The sequence below is a fragment of the Eriocheir sinensis genome, unplaced genomic scaffold (genome assembly GCF_024679095.1).
Source record: "Eriocheir sinensis breed Jianghai 21 unplaced genomic scaffold, ASM2467909v1 Scaffold491, whole genome shotgun sequence".
Lineage (NCBI taxonomy): Eukaryota > Metazoa > Arthropoda > Malacostraca > Decapoda > Varunidae > Eriocheir > Eriocheir sinensis.
The window spans coordinates 136,354-162,545 of NW_026111822.1; the positions used below are offsets into that span (position 1 = coordinate 136,354).

The 26,192-nt window shown below is 44.4% G+C and overlaps 1 pseudogene; it reads right to left on the reverse strand.

Moving 5' to 3' along the window:
* Nucleotides 1-624: 624 nt before the first annotated feature.
* On the reverse strand, nt 625-25,238 carry LOC126992585 (U-scoloptoxin(11)-Sm6a-like; annotated as a pseudogene).
* Nucleotides 25,239-26,192: the final 954 nt, after the last annotated feature.

A 26,192-nucleotide genomic window follows, 5' to 3' on the forward strand; every position in this document is an offset into this window, starting at 1 on the left:
GAAGAGAGCATCAGGACACCTCTCCACCCGTACCTGACCTCTCTTTTGGGCACTCGTTCTGTTTTCTTTCACTGGAGCGGCGTCTAGCGGGCCTCTCTGTTCCTGTTTTTTTTTTCTTGCCCTTGAGCTGCCTCCTTTTGATGTAAGAATAAAAAGCTACATTTCCCTATCCTCCTCCTCTCCCATCCCCTCCTTTTCCTCGTTTTCCCCCACCCCTACACTTCCCTAGCCTTCTCCCCTCCTCCCCTCCCCTCCTCTTCCCTTGTCTTCCCCACCCCACTCTTCCCTATCCTGATTCCGTCCCATGAGTGGTTACCGGGGGGGCAGTATGAACCAAGCAAGATGACGCCACTATAAACACTTGTCTGCTCCATGACGGGCTGGGGTCGACCATCAGGCCTCACTAAGCAGCCTACCGGCGCCACAGGACGAAACGTAAAAAAGAAAAAGGGCAGAAACAAAACAAAATCTTGCCTTTCCTCCCTTCCCTGCACACACACACACACACACACACACACACACACACACACACACACACACACACACACACACACACACACACAGCACACCACACACACTTCCACCACACACTCCACCGCCAGGACAGGGAATAAGAGGCTGTAAGTTCACCTATCATTTATTTGTGTCTCTTCTACACATATATAAACCAGCGCCACACACACGCCCGCCGGAAAGGTTGGTTCGTCTTCAGCCTGTGTGGCTCTCGCTCTCTCTTTCTACACCAGGAATGACTTGTTATACACCTCAAGTTATTTGGTAGTTATGATTGTTAGTGTTGTTATTCTTCTTCTTGTTCTTGTTTTAGTTCTTGTTCTTGTTTTCCTTCTTCTACTTCTTCTTCTTCTTCTTCTTCTTCTTCTTCTTCTTCTTCTTCTTCTTCTTCTTCTTGTTTTTATATTTTCATTGTTGTTGTTTTTGGATTCTCTCCGTTGTCGTTTTATCACATTTTTCGGCCCTTTTCTCTCTTTCACATTCATCGCTTTTCCTTATGACTTCCTGCCTTGTGACCTCTTATCTACCTCTCCTCTTCTTCTCTTGATAATTCCTCATGTTATTTTCTTTCCATATGTACTATTTCCTACTTTCCTTATCACTCACCATCTCAATAACCTTTCAAAGTCCATATTTTCTATTTTGCATTAACTAACTTTCATCTAAACATATTTTTATTATCATTATTATTTATACATAGTTTCGACACCTGACGAGCTTGGCGAAATTAAAGTTTTTTTTGTGACATTCTATTAATAAAGTGAAGCTTCCCAAACATGTGTGCACAGCGTTGCTTGCTTCAGTTGTGGATATAAGAGTAAGTCGATTGTCGGCATTTAGATGTGTGTGTGTGTGTGTGTGTGTGTGTGTGTGTGTAGGTATGGGGGGGTGAGTGGGTATGGGTGCATGTGTGTGTGTGTGTGTGTGTGTGTGTGTGTGTGTGTGTGGAGGGTCGTCCCTATGCGAGCCACGAGGGAATGGACGAGATCAAGTAATTTCCAGCCTCGTGTGAAGAAAATGGAAAGAGGAGGAGGAGGAGGAGGAGGAGGAGGAGGAGGACGTGAACGAAACTAAAACCAGAAGAGGAGGATTCGTAAAAAAAAAGTGAAAGTGGAAAAGGAGGAGTAGGTATGGTGCGCAGGTGAGGTAGATAAAGGTAGGGCTTGACAGGTAAAGTGGGTTTTAGGGGGCTCTTTCCAATAAGGTGAGAGGTATTCGATATAGGTAAAAGACATGAGAGAAACTAAAAGAAGGATGGATTTTGGTGATTCACTTCGTCTTAAAAGAGAGGCAAAATACAGATGAGGGAAACAGACTTAAGAGTAGACGACTAAACAGTGAGTGTCTGGTGAGTTAACTGTTATAGAGGCAGACAAGAGCTAAGAGAAGATGGCGCCACTATAAACACTTGCCTGCGCCATGCCCCTAAAGAGAGCCTACCGGTGCTTTAGGCGTACACGTAAAAAGAAAAAAGACAATGAAAGGTAAAGAGAAAGGAGAAAAGTTGAAGTGACAGGCAATGAGTGCAGACTAAGCTCTTTAAATAAACAGCCAGACCGAATGTGTGTGTGAAAGGAACAGACAGAAGATGGCCTGACAAGCGATCTATTCCGTCTTTTTATTCAGTGCACAGCGTAGAATCACCCTTAGGTAGACAGACAAAGCATATATAAGTAAAAAATAACAATAGACAGGTTTACAGTGCTTGGCGGCTATCGGCCATACACAGGTGAACCTTAATTGAACTCAGGCAGCCATACAGGTGTGAGTCGATAGGTAATATATGTAGGTCACAGGTAAGACTGGGCATCCGTTTGTCGTGACCTGTGGTTCGTGTTGGTGTCCGTGGAATGGTTTTTCGTGTGCATCAAGGTTTTTTTTTTTTTTTTTAATTTAAGGTCAGCAGGCTAAACTTTTTTTTAAGATCAACATACTGAACTTTTGAGTATTTCTTTCCGGCCAACATACTGAACTTTGGAGTATTTTTTAAAGGTCAGCTTACTAAACTTTTGAGTATTTCTTTCCGGCCAACATACTGAACTTTTGAGTATTTTTTTAAAGGCCAACTTACTAAACTTTTGAGTATTTTTTTAAAGGTCAACATACTAAACTTTTGAGTATTTTTTAAAGGTCAACTTACTAAACTTTTGAGTATTTCTTTAAAGGCCAACATACTGAACTTTGGAGTATTTTTTTAAAGGTCAACTTTCTAAACTTTTGAGTATTTCTTTAAAGGCCAACATACTAAACTTTTGAGTATATTTTTAAAGGCCAACATACTAAACTTTTGAATATTTCTTTAAAGGTCAACACACCAAACTTTTGAGACTGGGGCGGTATGATAGAGTAGAGAAGCGTTAATTGCAATCCCTTCCATAACCATTGCCACGGTAGTATCAATGGGTATTTAAACAACCCATTTCCAACATGATCCACTCTGCACTTACACGGATCACACCAACACGGATCACGAGCGGTGGATTACTACTACTTACACTATTACTACCATACTATTACTACCGAATGCCCGGCCTTTGCAAATCGACTCGCTCGGGTATATAAATGAGGTGTTGGCTTACGAAGAGCAGATTTCATGAATAGAGAAAGTGTTGGTAGGATTTTATTGTACACACTCGCGCACCTTCTCAACAACCACGTCATGAAGTCTCACGAATCCACACGTAACAAGGATAAGGAGAACAAATGTTACGAAGAGGGGAATGGAGAGTAAAGGAGGAGAGAGGAGAAGGGAAAGAGAGAGAGCGAGAGACAGGAAATATGAAATGGAGAAAACAAACTGAGGGAGGTGAGAGAGAGAGAGAGAGAGAGAGAGAGAGAGAGAGAGAGAGAGAGAGAGAGAGAGAGAGAGAGAGAGAGAGAGAGAGAGAGAGTTATTACGGTCTGGCAAATAGCTAACATTACCATTCATCACTTTTCCCGCCACTGACCTGCTGCTGGTGGTGGTTAATGGCTCGTTAGAGAGAGAGAGAGAGAGAGAGAGAGAGAGAGAGAGAGAGAGAGAGAGAGAGAGAGAGAGAGAGAGAGAGAGAGAGAGAGAGAGAGAGAGAGAGAGAGAGAGAGAGAGAGAGAGAGAGATTGTTTTTCTTCTTTGTTTTTCTATCCGCCTGTGATTATAAAACTGGCCTAGTCTGCAATCCTCGTAGTAGTGGTGGTGGTGGTGGTGGTTCTTGGTTGCGAGTGAGGGGACGTTGAGGGGAAGTGAAGGGGAAGAAGAATGGGGAAGAGGGGAAGTGAAGGGAAGGGAAGAAGAGCTTAGAGGACGAAGAGGGAGAAAGATTAAGAAGTGTCGAGGAAGAATGAAAGAAAGAAAACGTGCAAATAGGCGAAGGGGTGCTGAGAGAGAGAGAGAGAGAGAGAGAGAGAGAGAGAGAGTGAGAGAGAGAGAGAGAGAGAGAGAGAGAGAGAGAGAGAGAGAGAGAGAGAGAGATTGATTGATTGATTATGCAAAACGTCAATCAGAGAGGGACGTAGAAATTGATTAGCGACAACCCAAAACATCACGTCAGTTGTTGATTGAGACTGTCTTGATAACTCCTGAAATTGGAGGAGGAGGAGGAGGAGGAGGAGGGGGAAGGGGAGGGGGAGGAGGAGGGATAAGTAGCGTTGGATATGGTTGGATACATCGAGGTTAAGTCGAGAACGTAAGCAGAAAAATCCAAATCAAGAACTTCAAACATGGCGGAGGGTGTAGTTGTAGTGGTGGTGGTGGTGGTGGTGGTGGGCGCTGTCCTGCTGCTTCCATCTGTGTACAACATCCTGAGGGCGCCTCTAGTAAAAGGGGAGGCAGTGTACCGAGTAGGCGGCGCCCTTGGGGAATGAGTTGGAGTGTGGGGTGGCGGCTGAGGTGAGGGTGGGGCAGGCGGTTTGGCGGGGACAGCGGCACTTCGGGTAAACGAAAGCTGTCCCTTCGCCTACCGAGACCTCCTTGCACGGGGTCCCCTCCATGCACGGCGGCAGCTGCGGGGGAGACCGGGAGAGGGCGAGGGGTTAGACGAGACTGAGTGAAAAGGACTGGTGAGGTTATAGAGTGGTGGCGAGGTTTGTAAATGTGTGAGGGTTGAAGATGTGAAAGGAACCAGGAGAGAGATTTAGGCGGTGTGGATAGAATTGGTAAGGTTAGGGAGAGAGTGAAAGTAAAAGTGGTGAGGTAGCCAGGCGTGTGTTGTGTGTGTGGTTGGTTAGAAAATATGATACGGAGACAGGGAAAAGGATGAAGGGAGGTATATAAAAGGTTAAGGAAGGAGAGAGGAGACTGTTAACTGAATGGGAAGAGAGAGAGGGATGGAATGGGAGTAGGTTAACTGAATAGCGGTGAGGGGAGAGAAGGCTTGTGTGAGGGTTGAAGAGGAACTTATGTGGGAGAGCGGAGGTAATAGTGTTCTTTTTACAGCGGAGGAAGCAGCTCAAGGGCAAGTTATCATACGTGTGCCTCGTTAGGTGACCTCTCCTCAGACGCTCTAGCTACTGTGAGGGTAAAGGATGATAAAGTGAGGGAAGAAGTGGAGGGGCCGCGTATGGCCTGAGATTGAAGAGGGGAGGAAAGAAGCAGGAGAGGAAAATGAACAGGGAAGAAACAATGCGAGAAGTGAAGTTTTTTATTTATTATTTTTTTTTTTTACAGCTAAGGAGACAGTTCAAGGGCGTAAAGAAAAATATTAAAAAAAGCCCGCTACTTACTGCTCCTGAATAGAGGTCAAAGGAGTGGCCAAAAAGAGAGGTCAATATCGGGATTCGGGATTAGTGAACGGCATGCATAAGCCGTAGATTCGAGGACAAAGGGTGAGGCTTTGAACAGAGGAGGAAACGGAGGTACAGGACAGCACTAGGGTGAAAAAACAGACAGGAAAGTGGCGATAAACTCACCCTGGAGCACGAGTAGATGGTGGCCATGACCAGCTCGCTGCCCACGACGTCCTCCTCGACATCGGAGTGGACGTGGGTGAGCGGTGGCGGGCAGTAACAGTGGAGAACGTGCCGTTGCTCCGACATGCTGAACGTTGCCTTGTGGAAGAGGAAGGCGGCCGTGTAGGCTGCCTCCTCCCTGTCACACACACGAAGCGGCGGCGGCGACCCACAGTACTGCAGGAGGAGGTTAGTTATACGCGCACGTGAGGGGAAGATAAGAATGACTGAAGGAGTGAAATGACTTATGAGCGCAAAGATTTTAGGAATACGCGTTAAGATAAGGAGTACGCGCGTATGAATGAAAGATAAGGGCGATTGCAGGCATGTGAGTAAACGAAGAGGGTGAGAAGGTGTAGGAGATAACAGAATGATAAGCAACACTCACATCAGGCAGAATATATGAGTCATGATGTGAATTGTTATGATACATTCTGGAGGCAACGTTACGCTTCATATTGCCACAGCGAATGCATGTGGCCCTTCTATGTGTCTGGGTGTGGATGGGGGAGTGTGTGGGTGTGGGGGGAGGTGTGGGGTGGCAATTTCGATCAGACTTAGAGGATAAAAGGCGAAGTGAATGAAGCCGGGATGAGGAAGGAGGGTTAGCCGTTTGGGTGTTGTGTAAGGAAGGGAAGCCCAGACAGTGTTCCTCCTATTCAGGGGAGGAATTAGCCGGAGGAGAGAGGCGAGCCGGAGGAAAAAGGAGGGCAAGAAGTTAGGAGGAGTGGGAGGTAGGAAGAAGAGGCAAAAGTGGAGGAAACTCAATGGAGGGAAGAGTAGTGAAGGGGAAGGAGGAGGAGGAGGAGGAGGAGAAAAGGCTGAATGGAGGAAACCCTGCAAGACGGATATTGTTCCCGACGACTTGAATAGTGGTGGTGATGATGCTGACGGTGGTGGTGGTGGTGATGATGGTGGTGTTGTTGTTGTTGGTGGTGGTGGTGATGGTGGTGTTGGTGTTGGTGGTGGTGATGGTGGTAGTGGTTATGGCAGTGAAAATGGTGCAGTTAGCGAGGGTGTTGGTGGGTGGTGAACACACACACAGACACACACACACACACACACACACACACACACACACACACACACACACACACACACACACTTTTTTTCTTCCCTTTTCCCTAACACACACACTTTTTCATTCACACACACACACACACACACACACACACACACACACACACACACACACACACACACACACACACACACACACACACACACACACACACACACACACACACACACACACACACACACACACACACACACACACACACACACACACACACACACTTTTTTTTCTTCCCTTTTCCCTAACACACACACTTTTTCATTCACACACACACACACACACACACACACACACACACACACACACACCTTGTACTGGAGGGAGCCCATCGTCACGGAGCAGCTGTCCTCAGGTCCCACGCCATACTGCAGCGCCCGCCGCCACGCCGCCTCGGTCGCCGCCCTCGTACCCGCGGCAGCTACAAAACTGTCTGCTGCTCACCCCGAAGGCGTTCACCTGTAGGTATCCGCATGCCGCTCCGTTCCGGCAGGGGGGCAGGTTGAAGTCTTCCTGTAGAGTGGAGAGAAGAGAGGAACGTGTGAGTGAGTTTGGGAAGAGAGGTATCTGTGAGCGAAAGTAATGAGAGTATATGTCATGCGTTAGGGAAGCGAAACAGAGAGAGAGAGAGAGAGAGAGAGAGAGAGAGAGAGAGAGAGAGAGAGAGAGAGAGAGAGAATTTTCTTTTACGGGCTCCATGTAAAGCACAGATAATCATGTTACAGGAGAAAGGAAAAGGGGGAAAAAATGAGAGCGACTTCAGTGTTATTGGTGGGAGCATTGATGGACGAGTACGCTTTTTTGCCTTGGTGATGGAAAGAGTAACTAAGCTATGGAGTGTTTTGTTACAGGTCGGGCGGCATTTTTTTATAGTGGTACCATAGGAAGCAACTCAAGGGCAAAAAAAGAAACAAAAAAGGCCGCCTCGAAAGATGGGTTAAATATGGCTTTTTTTTTATTCAATGGTTGTTTTCATCTTGCGTGTCTTAAAATGTTGTTCCCCTTCCTCCTCTTCCTCCTAATACGTCTTGTTTTTTTTTTTTTCTTTTCCTCTCCCATTTTTCTCTCATTCCTCCGTCCCCTTGTTCTCTCTATCGTTCCTCTTTTCTCCTCTTTTAACTTGATAAGGAGATAAACCCTAACTACAGAAACATATAACAGGGAAGAAAAGTATCGTTTCCTACATACTAATTCAGACTTCAACTGTGAATTATATGGTAGCTTTTTTTTATATTGCTGAACCTTTTTGCGGTACAAGGACACAATACCAAGAACTTAACAAAGAGATACAAGGAAAATACAACTTCCCCTGCATACTAATGTTATTGTTATGAGTATCGTTTCCTGCATGCTAATTCCGACTTCAACTGTGAATTATATGGTAGCTTATTTTTATATTGCTGAAATTTTTGCGGTACAAGGACACAATACCAAGAACTTAACAAAGAGATACAAGGAAAATACAACTTCTCCTGCATACTAATGTTATTGTTATGAGTATCGTTTCCTGCATGCTAATTCAGACTTCAACTGTGAATTATATGGTAGCTTATTTTTATATTGCTGAAATTTTTGCGGTACAAGGACACAATACCAAGAACTTAACAAAGAGATACAAGGAAAATTCAACTTCTCCTGCATACTAATGTTAATGTTATGGGTTATCACACGGTAGGTGTTAATTTTGTTACTATTTTAGAGGCACAAGGAAACGGGCCGGGAATTATATAAACGGACAAAAAAAAATACACACACACACACACACACACACACACACACACACACACACACACACACATATATATAATAAAAGTTTCCTGCATGTTAATCTACTTTCACGGGTTTATATTCATTGACGCACTTCTATGTTGTTTTAAATCGTGCATTATAAGCCTTATTACTGCGTTTTCTTAAATATATATTATCTTCAAACTCTCTTACACTTATTGCTTTGCGTTCCCATTCGAGCTTCACTTGTTTTCATTTGCTGTATTTTTTTTTTCTGTCTGTCCTAATATATCTACTCTTTTTTTTTTTTTTTTTTTTTTCTTCCTCTCACCCACACGCCACCCCCCCCTCCCCCCTTCCAGCCCTCCCACACACAGTCATGGTTTGCTGTTTACTCCCTTTCCACACACTCACTCTCTCCCTCTCTCTCTCCACACACACACACACACACACACACACACACACACACACACACACACACACACACACACACACACACACACAAGATTTTAACTCACCCACACGCCACCCCCCCTCCCCCCTTCCAGCCCTCCCACACACAGTCATGGTTTGCTGTTTACTCCCTTTCCACACACTCTCTCTCTCTCTCTCTCTCTCTCTCTCTCTCTCTCTCTCTCCCTCTCTCTCTCCACACACACACACACACACACACACACACACACACACACACACAAGATTTTAAACACGCACCCTTCCTTACACTAATTCCAGACACCTTTACCTCCTCCTCCTCCTCCTCCTCCTCCTCCTCCTCCTCCTCCTAATCCTAATCCTCTTCTTTCCCCTTCCTCTTCCACCTCCTTCAGCTTGTTTTCCTCCTACGCTTCTTTTTCTTTTTTATATTTTTTTGTCTACGTATTCTGTTTGTTCTTCTCTTATTCTTGCGCTCTCTCTTTCTCTTCCTCTTTCTCTTCCTTTTCCTAAACATATCAGGTAAAAGACACGTCAGGTAAGTAATGGGAGGCGGTGTAATTACTCTAACTTGTCTTTCCGGGTTTCTTGTGTTTCCAGGATTTTGAAGAACACTAAGAAATGGCAAAGGTGTGTGTGTGTGTGTGTGTGGGTGGGTGTGTGTGGGTGTGGGTGTGTGTGTTATCTCATAGCGTGTGTTAAAGTGTGCTTCCGGTTCCTCCTCCTCCTCCTAATACATCTTGTTGTTGTTTTTTCTTTTCCTCTTCCTTTCTTTCTCTCTTTCTTCCGTTTCCTTGTTCTCTTTATCGTTCTTCTTTTCTCCTCTTTCCTTCTACAAGCTTAACTTTTTTCCTTCCTTCCTTCCTTCTTTCTTTGTTGTTTTGTTCCTGATATTTCTTTTTTTTTCTCCCTTTATCTTCGCCTTGCCTTTGTTTTCCTTATTTTTCTCTTGTTTTCTCGTTTTCCTTTCCTTTTTTGATTTTCTTCGTTCCTCCTTTTGTTAACTTTCCTCTTGTTTTCCTTTTGTTGATTCGTTTCATCGTTCTTGTTTTCTCCTTCTTCCTCCTCCTCCTCCTCCTCCTCCTCTTCCTACTCCTTTTTACCCACACCTTCAGAAGCGCCTCAGAACTTTTGGAAACGACGCTAATAGAATCACTTACGGACCTCTGTGTGTGTGTGTGTGTGTGTGTGTGTGTGTGTGTGTGTGTGTGTGTGTGTGTGTGTCCGTCCTTCTAATAACAATGTTCTCTATCGTTATTATCATCTCATCTTCACCTTGTTCTTCTTGTTCTTGTTCTTATTCTTCTCCTCCTCCTTCTTCTTCTTCTTCTCCTTCTTCTTCTTCTTCTTCTTCTTCTTCTTCTTCTTCTTCTTCTTCTTCTTCTTCTTCTTCTTCTTCTTCTTCTTCTTCTTCTTCTTCTTCTTCTTCTTCTTCTTCTTCTTCTTCTTCTTCTTCTTCTTCTTCTTCTTCTTCTTCTTCTTCTTCTTCTTCTTCTTCTTCTTCTTCTTCTTCTTCTTCTTCTTCTTCTTCTTCTTCTTCTTCTTCTTCTTCTTCTTCTTCTTCTTTCCTAACCCCCCCAACCACCACCAATACCACCTTACCACTACTTCTTCCCAACGCTCCTCCTCCTCCTCCTCCTCCTCCTCCTCCTCCTCCTCCTCCTCCTCCTCCTCCTGTATACAAACTTTCCAGTCAAGAATCAAGATGTAACACTACCCCAATGAAAGAGTTTAGCCAGACTTCGCTTGAATTGCGCGATACAGTTTAGGTCAACGTAAATAATCTCCTTGGGCAAAAAGCCTTCGGGGGAAACACACACACACACACATACACACACACACACACACACACACACACACACACACACGAACCCCCCACTCCCATCCCCACCCCCCACACACATACACAAGCACCCACCCACCCACGCACGCACCCACACTCCAACTTTTCCGCTCAGCCCCAAAACTGTATCGCATGACAGTAAACGATCCGGAAACTTGCATACAATTCCGGCAAAGTTGTGATCTAAAAAAAATAAAAAATAAAAAATCGTTGAGTCTGCCCACGCATGTTATATGACGTGTGTGTGTGTGTGTGTGTGTGTGTGTGTGTGTGTGTGTGTGTGTGTGTGTGTGTGTGTGTGTGTGAGTTCTTGCATGACCGTCCGGCAATGTTTCGTCATCTGTTTTTAATACTTTTTTTATGGGCCTACTGTTATTTTTTATGTTGTCATATTGTTCGTCTGTCCGTCTGTATGAGTCTGGTCACCCCTTCTCTCTCTCTCTCTCTCTCTCTCTCTCTCTCTCTCTCTCTCTCTCTCTCTCTCTCTCTCTCTCTCTCTCTCTCTCTCTCTCTCTCTCTCTCTCTCTCTCTCTCTCTCTCTCTCTCTCTCTCTCTCTCTCTCTCTCCTCATCTATTTATCTATCGATCTATCTATCTATCTTTCTTTCTATATTCATCTATCTATTTCTCTATCTATTTACATGTCTATTTATATATCTATGACTTCTATGGTCTACTTTTTATCATTCTACAACCACTTTTCTTCTGCCACTACGTACTACTACTACTACTACTACTACTACTACTACTACTAAACCCACTTAACATGCATTCTAAACACCTCACTCCTCCAATATTTGCTCGTACTCAGTCATAAATGATATCAATGTCATGACTCGCTTGAAAAAGATAACATCATCAACCCTCTTTGGCTTTCTACCTGGCGAACACCTTTATCGTGACTCAGGTCCTTGACTCCCTTCACTCAGCGCCTTACCTGTAATCGTATAGCTTTCTCAGGTGGGTGGGACAGGTAGGATAGGTGAGGGAAAGGTTGACCCGTATTTTTGTGACTCTGTGTGTGTGTGTGTGTGTGTGTGTGTGTGTGTGTGTGTGTGTGTGTGTGTGTTTAGCAGCAATCAATGTATATCCTTTGTCTGCTTGGTTCTTTTCTCCCTTCCTTCCTTCCTTCCTTCCTTCTTTTCTTCCTTCCTTCCTTCCTTCCTCTCTTTCTTCCTTAGTTTCTTCTTAACTATCCTTTTCTCTCTTCCACCCTTCCTTCCTTCCTTCCTTCCTTCTTTTCTTCCTTCCTTCTTTTCTTCCTTCCTTCCTTCCTTCCTTCCATCCTTCCTTCCTTCCTTCCTTCCTTCTTTGGTCCCTTCCTTTCTTTCTTCCTTAGTTTCTTCTTAACTCTCCTTTTCTCTCTTCCTTCCTTCCTTCCTTCCTTCTTTTCTACCTTCCTTCCTTCCTTCCTTCCTCCTGTTTTTCCTTCCTTTCTTTCTTCCTCTTTTCTTCTCTCCTTCTTTTCTTCATACCTTCTTTCGATTTTTTTTCCCAAGTCTCCAAATTCCTCAACATTTCTCTTTCCCTCGTTATTTCTCTTTCTTTTTTTGTCTCTCCTTCAATCTGTTTCCTCCTTCTTTGCTCACTCCTCCGTCATTACTTATTTTCTCTCCATACTTCTTTTCTTACATATATTATCCTTCTCTTTCCTCTCTCCCTTTTGTCTTCATTTTCGTTACTCTCTTAATTATCCTTCTGCCTTTCCCTTCTCTTCCCTATTTCATCCATGACCATATATTCTCCTTTCTTTATATCTTCCTTCTTTCCTTCCATCTTTCCTTCCTTCCTTTTCCTCTTTCTCTCTTTCCTTCCTTTCTTCCTTCCTTTCTTTCTTCCTTTTTAACCCCACACGCCATATTTCTTCTGTCAACACCTCTTCCTCCTTTTTTTCTTTTCTTTTTTTTCCTTCTTCAATGTCTGTTTCCTCCCTCCATTGTGTTCACTCAAGAGTCGTTATTATCACCATTTTTCTCTGTCTCCTCTTTACCTCATTTCTCTTACCTAATTTTGTCCTTTTTTTCCTGTCCCAAAATTCCTCACCGATTTTCTTTCCTTCAATATTTCTCTTTTTTTTTTTTTTTCGTCTTTCCTGCTTCAATCTGTTTCCTCGTCTTTGCTCACTCCGTCATTATTTAATTTTCTCTCCATTCTTCTTTACTCACATTTATTATCTTCCTCTCTTTTCTCTCCTCCTCCTCCATCCCTCCCTCTCGCCCTCTCTGTTTCTCCTACCCCAAATAATTCCTTCTCTCCTTTCCGTCCTCCTCTTCTTCTGTTGCTCTCCTCTTCTCTCACTTCTCACCTCCTTCCCTCTCTCTCCCTTCCTCCCTTTCTCTTTTCTTCTTTCCCCCTTCCCTCATTTCTTCCTCACCTTCATTCCTTTTTTCCTTCCTTTCTTCATTCCTCTCCTCTCGTTTTGCTCTCCCTTTCTTCCTTTCCTTTCTTTCTCTCCTTCCCAATGTCATTTTTTTTGTTACGTTTATTATTTTCTTCCTTATCTTCTTCACTTCCCTCTTTCCCTTCTTCTTCTTTCCCTTCCTCCCCTCCTTCCCTTCTTCTTCTCCTCTCTTCCCTTCATTCCTTCCCTTCTTCTTTCCCTTCCTTCGCTTCTTCTCTTCTCTCCCCTCCTTCCCTTCTTCTACCCCATTTTTCCCTTCATTCCCTTCCTTCTTCCCTTCTTCTCTCCCTTCATTCCATTCTTTCCCTTCCTTCTTAACTTCATCCCTTCCCTTCCTTCCCTTCCTCCTTTCCTCCTTCACTTCATCCCTTCCCTTCCCTTCTCCCTTCCTTCCGTTCTTCACCTTCCTCCTCCCCTTCTTTCTTCCCTTCTTCCTTTCCTTCTTTTTCCCCCTCCTTTCCTTCTCCACTTCCTTCCTTCCCTCACTCTCTCATTGCCTCCTTTCCTCTTTCCTTCTCACCCGTCCACTGACCGCCATTAATTCTCTCTCCCCCTCCCCCTCCCTCTCCTTCCCTTTTATTGCCTCCCTTCTCCCTCCCTCCCTCCTTCCCTACCCCCTCCCATTCGTTCCCCCTCTCCCCCCCTCCCCCTTCCATCTATTGCCGCCCCCCCCCCACACTCTCTCCCCTCCCCCCCTCAGGGCCACCTATTATAGACTGTAAAGGTGTAATTGACCAAATGGCGCAGGTAAATTAGTGTTAATGTGTCGCCTCTGATTGAGAGAGAGAGAGAGAGAGAGAGAGAGAGAGAGAGAGAGAGAGAGAGAGAGAGAGAGAGAGAGAGAGAGAGAGAGAGAGAGAGAGAGAGACAGAAGTAGATAGACAGAGACAGGCAGATAGACAAACATATAGACAGATAGACAGACAGATACACAAACACACACAGAGACAGAGAGACAGACAGTAACAGAGACAGACGGAGAAAGAGACAGAAACATACAGACATTATAGTGAGTCTTGATGGTAATGATGATGATGATGATGACGACAACGATGATGACGTTGATGATAATGATAATAAATGACTAACCAAGCTATCAGTGAAGAAAAAGACCCCTCACCTTAACACATGCTGGGATAATTAACGCTGCCACAATGATAATGATGGTAATTAAAGTCGTTAAGATAGCGTACGGCATGGTGAACAGGAGACTAACGAAAGCGCGACCTATTTTTCCCGCGTAATTAACAGCTTTATAAACATACGTAATTGCTTGGATGACGTCATCGTTAATGCTTAAGGGTTAGCGGGGTCGTAAAAATGATAACAGAAAAGTATATATGTGTGAACTTTCTGAATTGTCTTATATTTTGTTGTTGTTGTTTCTCTCCTTCATTCCTTCCCCTCTTCCTTCCATTCTTCATTCCTCTCCTTTCCTTTTTCTCTCCCTTCCTTCCTTCCTTCCTTTTCTCCTCTCCTTTCCTTTTCCTCTCCCTTCCTTCCTTCCTTCCTTTTCTCCTCTCCTTTCCTTTTCCTCTCCCTTTCTTCCTTCCTTTTCTCCTCTCCTTCATAACGTCATTTCTCCTCTGAATTGTGTCATAGATTTTGTTGTTGTTGTTGTTTCTCTCCTTCTTTCCTTCCCCTCTCCCTTCCCTTCTTCACTCCTCTCCTGTCCTTTTTCTCTCCCTTCCTTCCTTCCTTTTCTCCTCTCCTTCTCAACGTCATTTCTCTTCTTCCTTATCTTCTTCACCCCCCTCCTTCCCTTCTTCTTTCCCTTACTTCGCTTCGTTTATTTTTATTTTCTTATTTATTCTATTCATTTATTAACCTGTTTCTCTATTTTTTTATTGTCTCAGCGCCAAACAAAGGGAACAATGAGTACAGTGCTGCCCTCTAGGAAGGTTTTGCGAAAGTCTCCCATTATCTCTCTTAAGGAGCTCCACGAACACATAATTTGGTTTAAAGAAATGCTAAGGTTAGGGAATTATAAAAAGAAAAAATGTAAATCTGAGGGAAATACTGTAAAAAAGTTGTAAATCTGAAATAAAAAAAAGTTGTAAGTAATGGAAATATAAAAAATGTAAATGTGAGTGTATTGTAGAAATGTAAATCAGATGGAAAAAGTTGTAAACGAAAGGGAATTTTAAAAGTAAATCTGTAAGTTAAGAGTATTATATAAAGACGTGTAAATCTAAGGAAACTAAAATGGTGTAAATCTATGAAAATATAAAAAAAAATTGTAAATGCGCGGGAATCAAAAACAAGCAAATATATTTAAGAAAACTCAATGTTCACTTCAAAACGAGTATAAAGGTTCACCACGCCACAATAATATGCCTGGGAGGGAGGGAGAGAGAGATAGAGACAGAGACAGACAGACGAGGGAGAAATTACACACTATCACGAGGGATTAACACAGGTGGGCGCGGTGGACAGGTGAGGTGAACAGGTGAATTAGGCGCCCGAAATAGCTCGGTGCCCTCAGGTGCTACAACGAACCACACACGATCGTTGAAGGTTACCATTGCTCATTTCTCTTTCATTCTCTCTCTGTCTGTTTTTCTCTCTCTTCTTCCCTCCCTCGTGTTCAGAGAGTAATACACCGCCGCCCTCCTAATGGTACAAAGGCAACGTATAACAGGCTTGGGGTTGAGTTCTTTGTGTGGGATCCGCATTCAACTCCCTTTCGTGTAGAGTGAGGAACACTAGTCTATTAAGGGAAAGGTGTATGGTGGTGGTGACAGTAGTAGTAGTAGTAGTAGTAGTAGTAGTAGTAGTAGTAGTAGTAGTTGCTGTAGAAATAGTAGTAAGAGGAGGAGGAAGAAGATGATCAGTAATAGAAAAAGTAGAAGTCGTTTCGTAGTAGAGGTAATAGTAGTAGTAGTAGGAGTTATGCAGTAGTCGTGGTAGTAGTAGTAGTAGTAGTAGTAGTAGTAGTAGTAAAACCAACAATAAAAAAAGCAACACAACCATTAGGAACAAAAAAAAAAAAAAAAAGACTCAAAAATAGAAACACCACTACCACCACCACCACCACCACCACCATCATCATCATCATCATCAACAGCTAGAGGAACAAGAGTAATAAAAGCATTAGCGGCAAACGTAAACGCGCCAACAACAGTAGTAATAGGAGGAGCAGTAGCAGGAGGCAGCAGCAGGAGGTAGCAGTAGCAGTAACATGGACAGTAAAAAGGGAAGTGGAGGGGGGGGAGGGAGAGATAATCAGGGAGTAATGACATGCAAGCAGGCGAAGGGACATCATTAACCTGCTATAAGGGGTGAGGTAAGGGGGGGGGGGGGCAGGTAAGGGGTGGTGGTGGTGGTGTTGGTTGGGGTGGGGGGCAGGTACGGGGTGGTGGTGATGGAGGTGGTGGAGGTGGATGTCTCGTTTGGTCCCGCCTCATCAGGTAATTGGTATGGAGGTGGAGGAGGAGAGGGAGATGTGGAGGAAGGGAGGGAGAGGAGAGAGAGGGATGGGGAGGAGAACTGAGAGAGAGAGAGAGAGAGAGAGAGAGAGAGAGAGAGAGAGAGAGAGAGAGAGAGTTATATATAGACAGAGATAGTGAAGGAGTCGATTTGTATATATCTAAAGACTTGTAGGTCGCTTCTCATTACAATTATTGCTCTCTTTTATTGGGCAGGTGTGTGTGTGTGTGTGTGTGTGTGTGTGTGTGTGTGTGTGTGTGTGTGTGTGTAACTAATCTTTTAAGCGCAACAAAATATGCCACTCACAAACACACGAACACACACATACAAAAAAACTACACCCCCAAAACACTATACTCTCCACACCTATCAAAACACACATAAGATTAGATTCCATGCCTCGACTTCCCTCCGTATAACACTTCGCTGTCTGTCCTTGTCACCTTCACCCACGCGAGGTAGTGTGAGCGAAAAGCTGAATGCAAAGTCGCGAGATTATCATTACAAGGGGACAGCGGAGATAAGGTGTAGGATGAAGAGATTGTTTTATTTTCCTTTTATCTTTGTTTTATTCGTAGGTAATACTAAGACACAGACAGACAGACAGATTGAGAGACAGACAGAGACAGAGAAAGAGGGAGATCGTTTAACGTGCGGAGAATGAAATAGATTTGAATAGAAAACGAAAGAAAAATGGAAACGAACCAGAGAGAGAGAGAGAGAGAGAGAGAGAGAGAGAGAGAGAGAGAGAGAGAGAGAGAGAGAGAGAGAGAGAGAGAGAGAGAGAGAGAGAGAGAGAGAGAGAGTTTTCATAAAGATAACAAAACATGAAGTATATATATAAAACTAGAAGATAAAAATACAATATAACGTACACCCCCCCATAAAAAATATAAAAAAGATTCGGGCACACATTGTATTTTCATCCTCTAAAGAAAACGACGGATGTGTTCTCATTTAAGGGGCAAACTAACCTAAATATTCCTCCGTCCGCCGAGACGTTCACCTCTTCCTTATGATGATGGTGGACCTTTAATCTTGTAAAAGGGGACACGCACATACACACACACGCACACGCACACACACACACACACACACACACACACACACACACACACACACACACACACACACACACACACACACACACACACACACACAGTCTTGACAATAGGGATGGATCACAATCGTTTATCATCTCCCCTTTTAGGTCAGTCACCCCTCCAGACGATCTATTACACACACACACACACACACACACACACACACACACACACACACACACACTAAATAGGTCAGATCGCCTTATTCTTAACTGATGAAAATTGCTATGGTGAATCTTTTTTATCATGAATATTTTCCTCTCTTTTTGTCTGTCTGTCTATCCGTCTGTCTTTCTTCCTCTCTGTATGTCTGTTTTTTCTTCTTTTCTTTGGAAGTCTATTCATATGCTCGTATTTCAGTACTTATCTACCAACCTATCTACCTCTCTACCTACGTACCTACATACATACATACATATACACTCACAGCCGTATCTTCTCTCTCACGCGTCTAATCTTCTCCCTATTTATCCCCATCCATATATTACCTTCCACAGCCTTCTCACCCTCCACCCACTACCCATGACGCGTTCCTCTTCTCTATTCTTCACCTACCCACTCTCACCCACAACTCTCCTCTCCCACACCTCCTATCGTCTCTGTAACCAACTCCTGCCTATCAGAAGTTCTCAATACAATACTCTAATCCCCACCTTTCATTTACCTGTAGAGATCAAACACCTGTCCTTTCACCCTCATCTCATCTCATCTCAGACTGTCCAGCATCCCAGTCACTCAGCATCATCTAACTATCTGTCTATCTCTCTATCTAGCAACAAATTCTCAATACAATACTTTAATCCTCACCTTTCGTTTACCTGTAGAGATCATACACCTGTCCTTTCACCCTCATCCCATCTCAGACTGTCCAGCATCCCAGTCACTCAGCATTATCTAACTATCTGTCTATCTCTCTATCTAGCTGACTATCGCCATTCTCATCTCATCTTTGTTAAGTGAATGTTAGCGAGTGCGGCGAAGATTCATACACACATACTCGCTAAGCCTCTATCAATACCACCACCACCATCGCTACTTTCATCATGATTTGGAAAGTGAAATGTGAAGGAGGGCACCGAAGATTTATATGAGAGTGCAAAAGTAAGTAAAAGCGGGCAATAATAGTAATGTTTCTTTTGTGTGGGTTTTCAGGCGGGTGAGTCTTGTGTGTGAGCTAAAGCGAGAACGTCGAGGTGACTCCTGTGCCATCTCAGCCTTGTCATATTGTTAAGTTAATGGAGGTGGGCGCTTTTTCCATCAGTTGATCATTTTATTTTACTACTTTTTTTTTTTTATCTAAAGGGAGGTTCGTTTCTATGAGTGTGAAAATCTAATCTACTTTACTTTACTTCACTTTGTTACTTTTTTATATTTTATCAAGGGGAAAGTTGGAAAGTTTCGTTTAGTCGGCGCAACATCTGTGGTCATACGCTGGTTATCAATTCATATGCTCGTGTCTTTCTGTAAAATCTGTACTTGTCTTCTTCGTGTATGTATCGGAAAATCTTGTTTTTACCCTTATTAAAAATTTACATTATTTTCGTTTCTTGAATATTAGTCGACTTTGTATGACAGGAAAAGATGTTATATGTGTGTATCTCGTATTTCTTCCATTCATCTCTCATGTTTCTCTTCGTCTCTCTCTAATTTTAGTGTCACTTTGATATTGCATGAGAGAAAGAGGGAACACACACACACACACACACACACACACACACACACACACGCGCGCGCACACACACACACACACACACACACACACACACACACACGGGCACTTCACTTATTAAATACCTTCCGTTACCGTTTTTACTTTAACTTTTCGTCAAATTGAAAAACTCCGCACACACTTTTTAGTAAGATCCTCTCGCCCTTTCCTACGTTTTTTTCCCCCTGAAGAAGCGAGGAACGTCTCTTCAGGTATATTGGACAAATTCATTTTTATTTTTGTATGTGAGGGAGACTGATGGGATTCGCCTATGTGTGTAATTCCCCATAGTCTAAGCACGTGATGAACTCGCGATCGGCAGCCAATATCCTCCTCAAATGAGATCGGAACCCACAAATGACGGATCTCTGGGCACAGCTAATATCTCACACCCACACACGCATACCCGGGAATACATAGGAAGAACAGACACCAAAAGACATGTCGGTCTATGGCGAGGGTACCTGTTTACTACCGCTACTACTAGTTATCTACGTGTGGAGGCGGAACACAACCCCTGACAGACACCCGGTACCCATTCACTGCTGGGTGGACGGTTAGCACGGATTCTAGGACACTGCCCATTTATCTCCACTTCGCCCAGGAATCGAACACTGGACCTCTCGGTATTGAGGCGAGCGCGCTAGCCACTTCACAATGGAAATGCGTGTGTGTGTGGGGGGGGGGGGGGAGGGGTATTCCATGGTCTCCTTTACTAAGAAATGTCAGTTAGTACCTATTCAAATAACAACGGCAGCTTTTATGTTTCCTTTTTGCTCATTAAATCCACATACTTGAATCTGAATTACCTTTTTACTCGCCTGTTAGAGTTATATTAAGAGAAAATAAGTGTATCTTGAACGTAGCCAATAACCTGTCAAGGAGGTTCTTAGACAGCTCTCAAGGAACATCCGAGGCTTGGCTGACTCCCATTACTGGAACTGATCTCAAGTGAATGACGCAGGAAACGAGAGCTTCTTCTAAGTCCTTAAGAGACTAGTATCTGAAACAGTGATTAGAGTTCGCGTTCCAAAATTATATTACTGACTAGCCTTACCGGCGAGTGTATCTCTTTACCGCAATTAGAAAGCCGAGCCGAAGCAGGTAACGAGAAGGGATTTGAGTGACACAGATGATTCATTGAGTAAAAAGACCTGAATGAAAATACTATAGCTGTCTGTTTTCCTACAATGTTAGAATACGTGAACAGAGAGAGAGAGAGAGAGAGAGAGAGAGAGAGAGAGAGAGAGAGAGAGAGAGAGAGAGAGAGACACACACACACACACACACACACACACACACACACACACACACACACACACACACACACACACACACACACACACACACACACACACACACACACACACCAAGAAAGAAAGCGACATGACATTTAAAGAACACATTACAAAAAAAAAACAGAAAATAACACAGCATAGTAAGGAAACAGAGAGAGAGAGAGAGAGAGAGAGAGAGAGAGAGAGAGAGAGAGAGAGAGAGAGAGAGAGAGAGAGAGAGAGAGAGAGAGAGAGAGATTTAAAAGTCAAGCTTAATATTATCTACTTAGAACATGTATACACGCAAGAACTATCACGCTACAGACCATGAATATAAAACACAAAGGCAAACACACACACACACACACACACACACACACACACACACACACACACACACACGGACTGCCGGAGGGGGAGGGTTAACTGTTGGTGTTGGTGCTGTTGTTGTTGTTGTTGTTGTTGTTGTTGCTAAAATGCTATCCTTATGCTTCCCATCCAAACAGTTTACGAGCATTATAAACATACGCACCAAAGCTATGCGGAATATACGCCTTACTAAATCATTTACATCCATTCTTGATACGTTAAACAGACAGAGAGAGAGAGAGAGAGGAGCTACATTGAAGATGATAGTGAGACATACCGACAGACGAACAGACAGAGGAAAAGAAAGAAAGACAGTGGGCGGAAGAGTGAGACGGACAGAAGAAAAGACAGATAGACAACTAGACAGAAAAAAACAGAAGAAGAAACAGCAAAATAGACAGGGAAAGAGACAAAGACGGAATAAAAGAAATCGACTACCAGCAAAAGTGACAGACAGGCAGAAGGAAAGAGAAAGGTGGAAACAGGAAAAACGGAGAGAAAAAAAATGAAACAGAGACAAAAGAAAAAGTAAAAAATAAAAGCGAATGGTTAGTGGAAAGAAAAGAATTGGAAGAGGGAGTGAGGAGAGGAAAGGAAGTCAATCTACTGTGAGAGATCGAAAATGTGTGAGAGAGAGAGAGAGAGAGAATAATATTGACACACGGGAGACAGATATATTTTTCCTTTCTTTCATTCTTTTCTTTTTTTTCCCTTCAATTCACTCGATTCTTTTTTTTTTACTTGTTTCGCGGGTTTCTGAAGGATATAGATTGACCGTGTAATTTCCAATCTCGACAGCAGCGGCGCAACACACACACACACACACACACACACACACACACACACACGTCGGTCTATACATTTTCTTCTCTCTCCTTTTAACTCATTGCATTTTCTTCCCTTCGTTAAAAAAAATATATTGCGAAGATGACAGTTATTAAACCCTATCTGCAATCTAATATCCCATTCCCGTCTATAATTAATTAACATCTCCCAGCGTAAATAGAGCCTCTAATTACGGGACTCAAATTAACCACCCATGTAATACGCTTAAGTGGACTTCTAATGGCGATGGCTTGCTGAGGAGGCGAGGTATGAGAGGTACCTAACTGTATGGACGCAAAGGTAATCACTCACAGGTATGAATTTAATGATAGCGCATTCACTCAAGGTAGGCATTCAGTTAATTAGTCAGTCATGTTAGCGAGGAGGTAGCCAGGTATTCTTTTTCCAGGTTCGTGATTGGTGCTAGTGGTGGGATGGGGTTGGGCTAGTGAGTCGAGGCTTCAGCTGCTTCATGAACCCAAAGACTCGAAGTATGAACCGTACAGGAGGTTACATGTTGAGTTATTCTCTCTCTCTCTCTCTCTCTCTCTCTCTCTCTCTCAACGGCGTTAGTTTATATGACTGGGTTTATGAAAGGGAAGAAGCGAATATGGTGTTTGTCAGGAGAGAGAGATATGTCACCATAAAGCAAAACACTAAGGTTGACTACGGATGAATGTGGCAATGATTCTCTCTCTCTCTCTCTCTCTCTCTCTCTCTCTCTCTCTCTCTCTCTCTCTGTCTTTACTTTCAATCTTCATCTCTCGCTTTCTCTTCGCCAGTGGTATTAATCTGAGTGGCTGTGTTCACGATGCAGAAAATTGGGCGCGGTGAAGGAACGCCAACAGACATAAGCCAGCAATAGTTTACCTTGTCTCTCTTCTTTTATTATCGTGTAGTTAGTGTCAAAATTTTGAGATGGAGAAAAGAGGGTGAGAGAACAGCATTAATCCCTCTTTTTCTTTTTCTTATCGTCTGGTTAATAATGATAGTTTATAATGGAGAAAAGTGGGCATGGAAACAGAACAAGATTAAAGGGAAAACATTAATATTCTATCCCGTCGCTGTCTTTCTTTTTGTCTCATCGTGTGGTTAATGTAAACAGTTAATGATAGAGAAAAGCGGGTAATATAAATGAACGGAATTAGAGAGAAGACATATATTCGACTCCCTCTCTCTCTCTCTTCTTTGTTTTGCTACATTTGCATTGATGTGTGAACCCGAAATCACGAAGCGGACGTGTGGTGTTTGCTGGGACACACACACACACACACACACACACACACACACACACACACACACACACACACACACACACACGATGAATACAGGTGAAAGGGATAATGATTAGTCCAGTGGATTCAGGTGATTGTCTCTCCCTGGCGCGGTGGTGGTGATGGTGATTGTAAGCTAATATTGTGATGCTTCCCTTCCCTCACCTCGCCTGACAACAGCCTCCGACAAATGCATGAAGATACGGAGCATTAAAGAGCATTATAATCTCAGTTGACTTGATGCATTGGAATCTGATCTCCTCTTCCTCCTCCACTTCTTCCTCCTCCTCCTCCTCCTGCATCACCTCCGTTCCTTCCTTCACTTCCTTTTTTCTTCTCATTTATCTCATTAACTTTCACCTACTTTCCCTTTCTAACAAGAGCTACAACAACAACAATAACTACTACTCTACTACTACTACTACTACTATGACCACCACTACCACCACCACCGCCACAATTACTACTTCCGCTCTCTCCTTTGAAAAGAAAGAAAAGTTTAGTAAGCGAGTCACTCTTATCGGTCTCGTGTGCGCTAAAGTCACGTGGTATGGGAGCCGCGTAGCCTCCCCTCCGCCCGCAGCACGTGAGGGAGATGTTAATGTAAGAGACCTATCACGCTAAACCGGCCGCCAGGACCTTTGACTTGACAAGGCTTCCAAGAAAACGAGGAACAGGCCAATACTTAGTCGTTTTGTGTGACCGGGGAACACTTCTAACTAATGAGCTACGTCCACGGAACTAAGGGTCATTTTAAAAGACATATCGCCCCCTAAGAACACATATTTGACAAGGCTTCCAGGAAAACGAGGAACAGGCCAATACTTAGTCGTTTTGTGTGACAGGGGAACACTTCTAACTAACGAGCTACGCCCACGGATTTAAGGGTCATATTAAAAGACATATCGCCCCCTAAGAACACATACTTAACAAGGCTTCCAAGAAAACGAGGAACAGGCCAATAGTTAGTCGTTTTGTGTGACAGGGGAACACTTCTAACTAACGAGCTACGCCCACGGATTTAAGGGTCATATTAAGACATATCGCCCCCTAAGAACACATATTTGACAAGGCTTTCGTAGGAGTTGTGAGCATTTCCAGGGGTAGTTTTATGACCCTGATGGTAGTTTGACCCTTCTTCTGTACCATGAACCTAAGGAAACACTCATAAGAACCCGACTGACCCCCTGTTTAACCTTTAGAAATTGTTAATGTGAGAAGCGATAGTCTTATAATACCAACCCAAAACAACCTCGAAGCACAACCTCAGCCCGCTCCGCCACTCAACCCCAAGGAAGCGTTAGAAAAGCTGGAGCGTCTTGTCGAAGTTGTCCCTTAGCGTTCATGAGGATTATTAATGATTGCTTCCAAGCGTCACCCACGTTTCTTTACGACTCTGCGCCTCGTTACACACGCACGTCTATACACACACCCTCACACGCTCCCGCACTCCCCCGCACGTCCCCGCTCTCCAGCGTTGCCAGATTATCGTATTCACCACTTCGTCTTTTTTACTTTTAAGCCTCAAACTCTCGTACCTGCACTAATAACGATAGAAAATTCAAGTTACCGTTAAAACTCCTATTTATTGATGTTTGTTTGTTTGTTTTTTCTTTAGTTATTGGTCAGAAACTACAAAAATGCAATGCGATAAGTATGATAGGCAACGCCCCCGCACTCCTCCTCCAAATATACTTAGGAAACGTCGCTAATTAGCTGCCCATGATCGTAGCTAACCCGCCAAGGCTCGGAGACGGCCAGGGATCAGCAGGATCTCAACCCCTGCGCCATTCAATCTCGAGAATGTCAACGGAAAGTCCTCTGAAGTTAATTGATTAAACAATGCCTTTAAAGATTCTTAGTTGAGCTGGTCCCCAAAAGTTTATGAAGTTAATGTTCGTGACTGTCTCCTGCACACAAGGGCACACAAGCTCTGAAGACTACAACACGCCAGTCGGCTTAGACATGGCAGCTCCTGAAAAAAAGTTATTCATTATCTTCCTTCTCGGCCATAATTGTCTGTTGAAAGATGTATGGATGAGAAGGCAGCTGGTGAATAACAAGTTGTCAGGAGCTGCTTACTGACACGCCCCCTCGCAGGATGCCGACTGACACACCCCAGCAGGAGGCTTACTGACACGCGCCCTCAAAGGCCTCTTCCCGGCGCCCACACACCCGGACGCACTCCCACGCCCCCGCACCTCGCCGAGGAGCTCACCTGCACAGGGGACTCGAGGATCTCATTGGTGGCCACGTTGGCGGTGACCAGGAAGGCGGAGCGTGCGTTGGCCAGCAGCAGGCCCAGCAGGGTGGCCAGCGCCGCCACACTGCCCCTCATGCTGGCTGGAGGCGCTGAAAGTGTCGCTGAGCTGCGTTGAAGATGCCGCCGCCGAGCTAGAAGTTCGTACCCGTGGCCATCATCGCTACTCTAAGCAAGGGAGGATGAAGGGAATGGTTTGAGGTGGAGGGAGGGTAGTGGATGCGTGGGCAGGTATGTGTCTTTGTCTTTGTGTGCGGGTGTGTGTGTCTCCAGCAGGGGTGTGTTGAGCACTGGCTCTCGGGTGCGTGGCGGCGGCGGCGGCGGCAGCTGTGGTGCAGGCGATCCAGAGCAAAGCGAGGCGGCGAGACTCTTCGGTGTGCCGTCTCAACCTTTGGTCGCTTATATACTTCAAGAGAGGACCGCCACGCGCCACGCAACGCACGCGCGGCCCGCCCCCCCCCCTCCCGCCCAGCCCCCTGGCCGCCTCCACCCACACACCCACACATTCCTCAGCGCGGGGCAGCCAGGCCGGCGGGGGATGCGTAAAGTTGAGGGACAGCTGAAAAGAGAGAGAGAGAGAGAGAGAGAGAGAGAGAGAGAGAGAGAGAGAGAGAGAGAGAGAGAGAGATGCCCGTCCCCCCCCCCCCCTCCTTCACCTTATCTCTCCTCGGGAGTTTGTCTGTCATTCGGTGGGTTTATCATTGCAAGTCTTGGGTCCCGGTGCTGGACACACTCTCTCTCTCTCTCTCTCTCTCTCTCTCTCTCTCTCTCTCTCTCTCTCTCTCTCTCTCTCTCTCTCTCTCTCTCTCTCTCTCTCTCTCTCTCTCTCTCTCTCTCTCTCTCTCTCTCTCTCTCTCTCTCTCTCTCTCTCTCTCTCTCTCTCTCTCTCTCTCTCTCTCTCTCTCTCTCTCTCTCTCTCTCTCTCTCTCTCTCTCTCTCTCTCTCTCTCTCTCTCTCTCTCTCTCTCTCTCTCTCTCTCTCTCTCTCTCTCTCTCTCTCTCTCTCTCTCTCTCTCTCTCTCTCTCTCTCTCT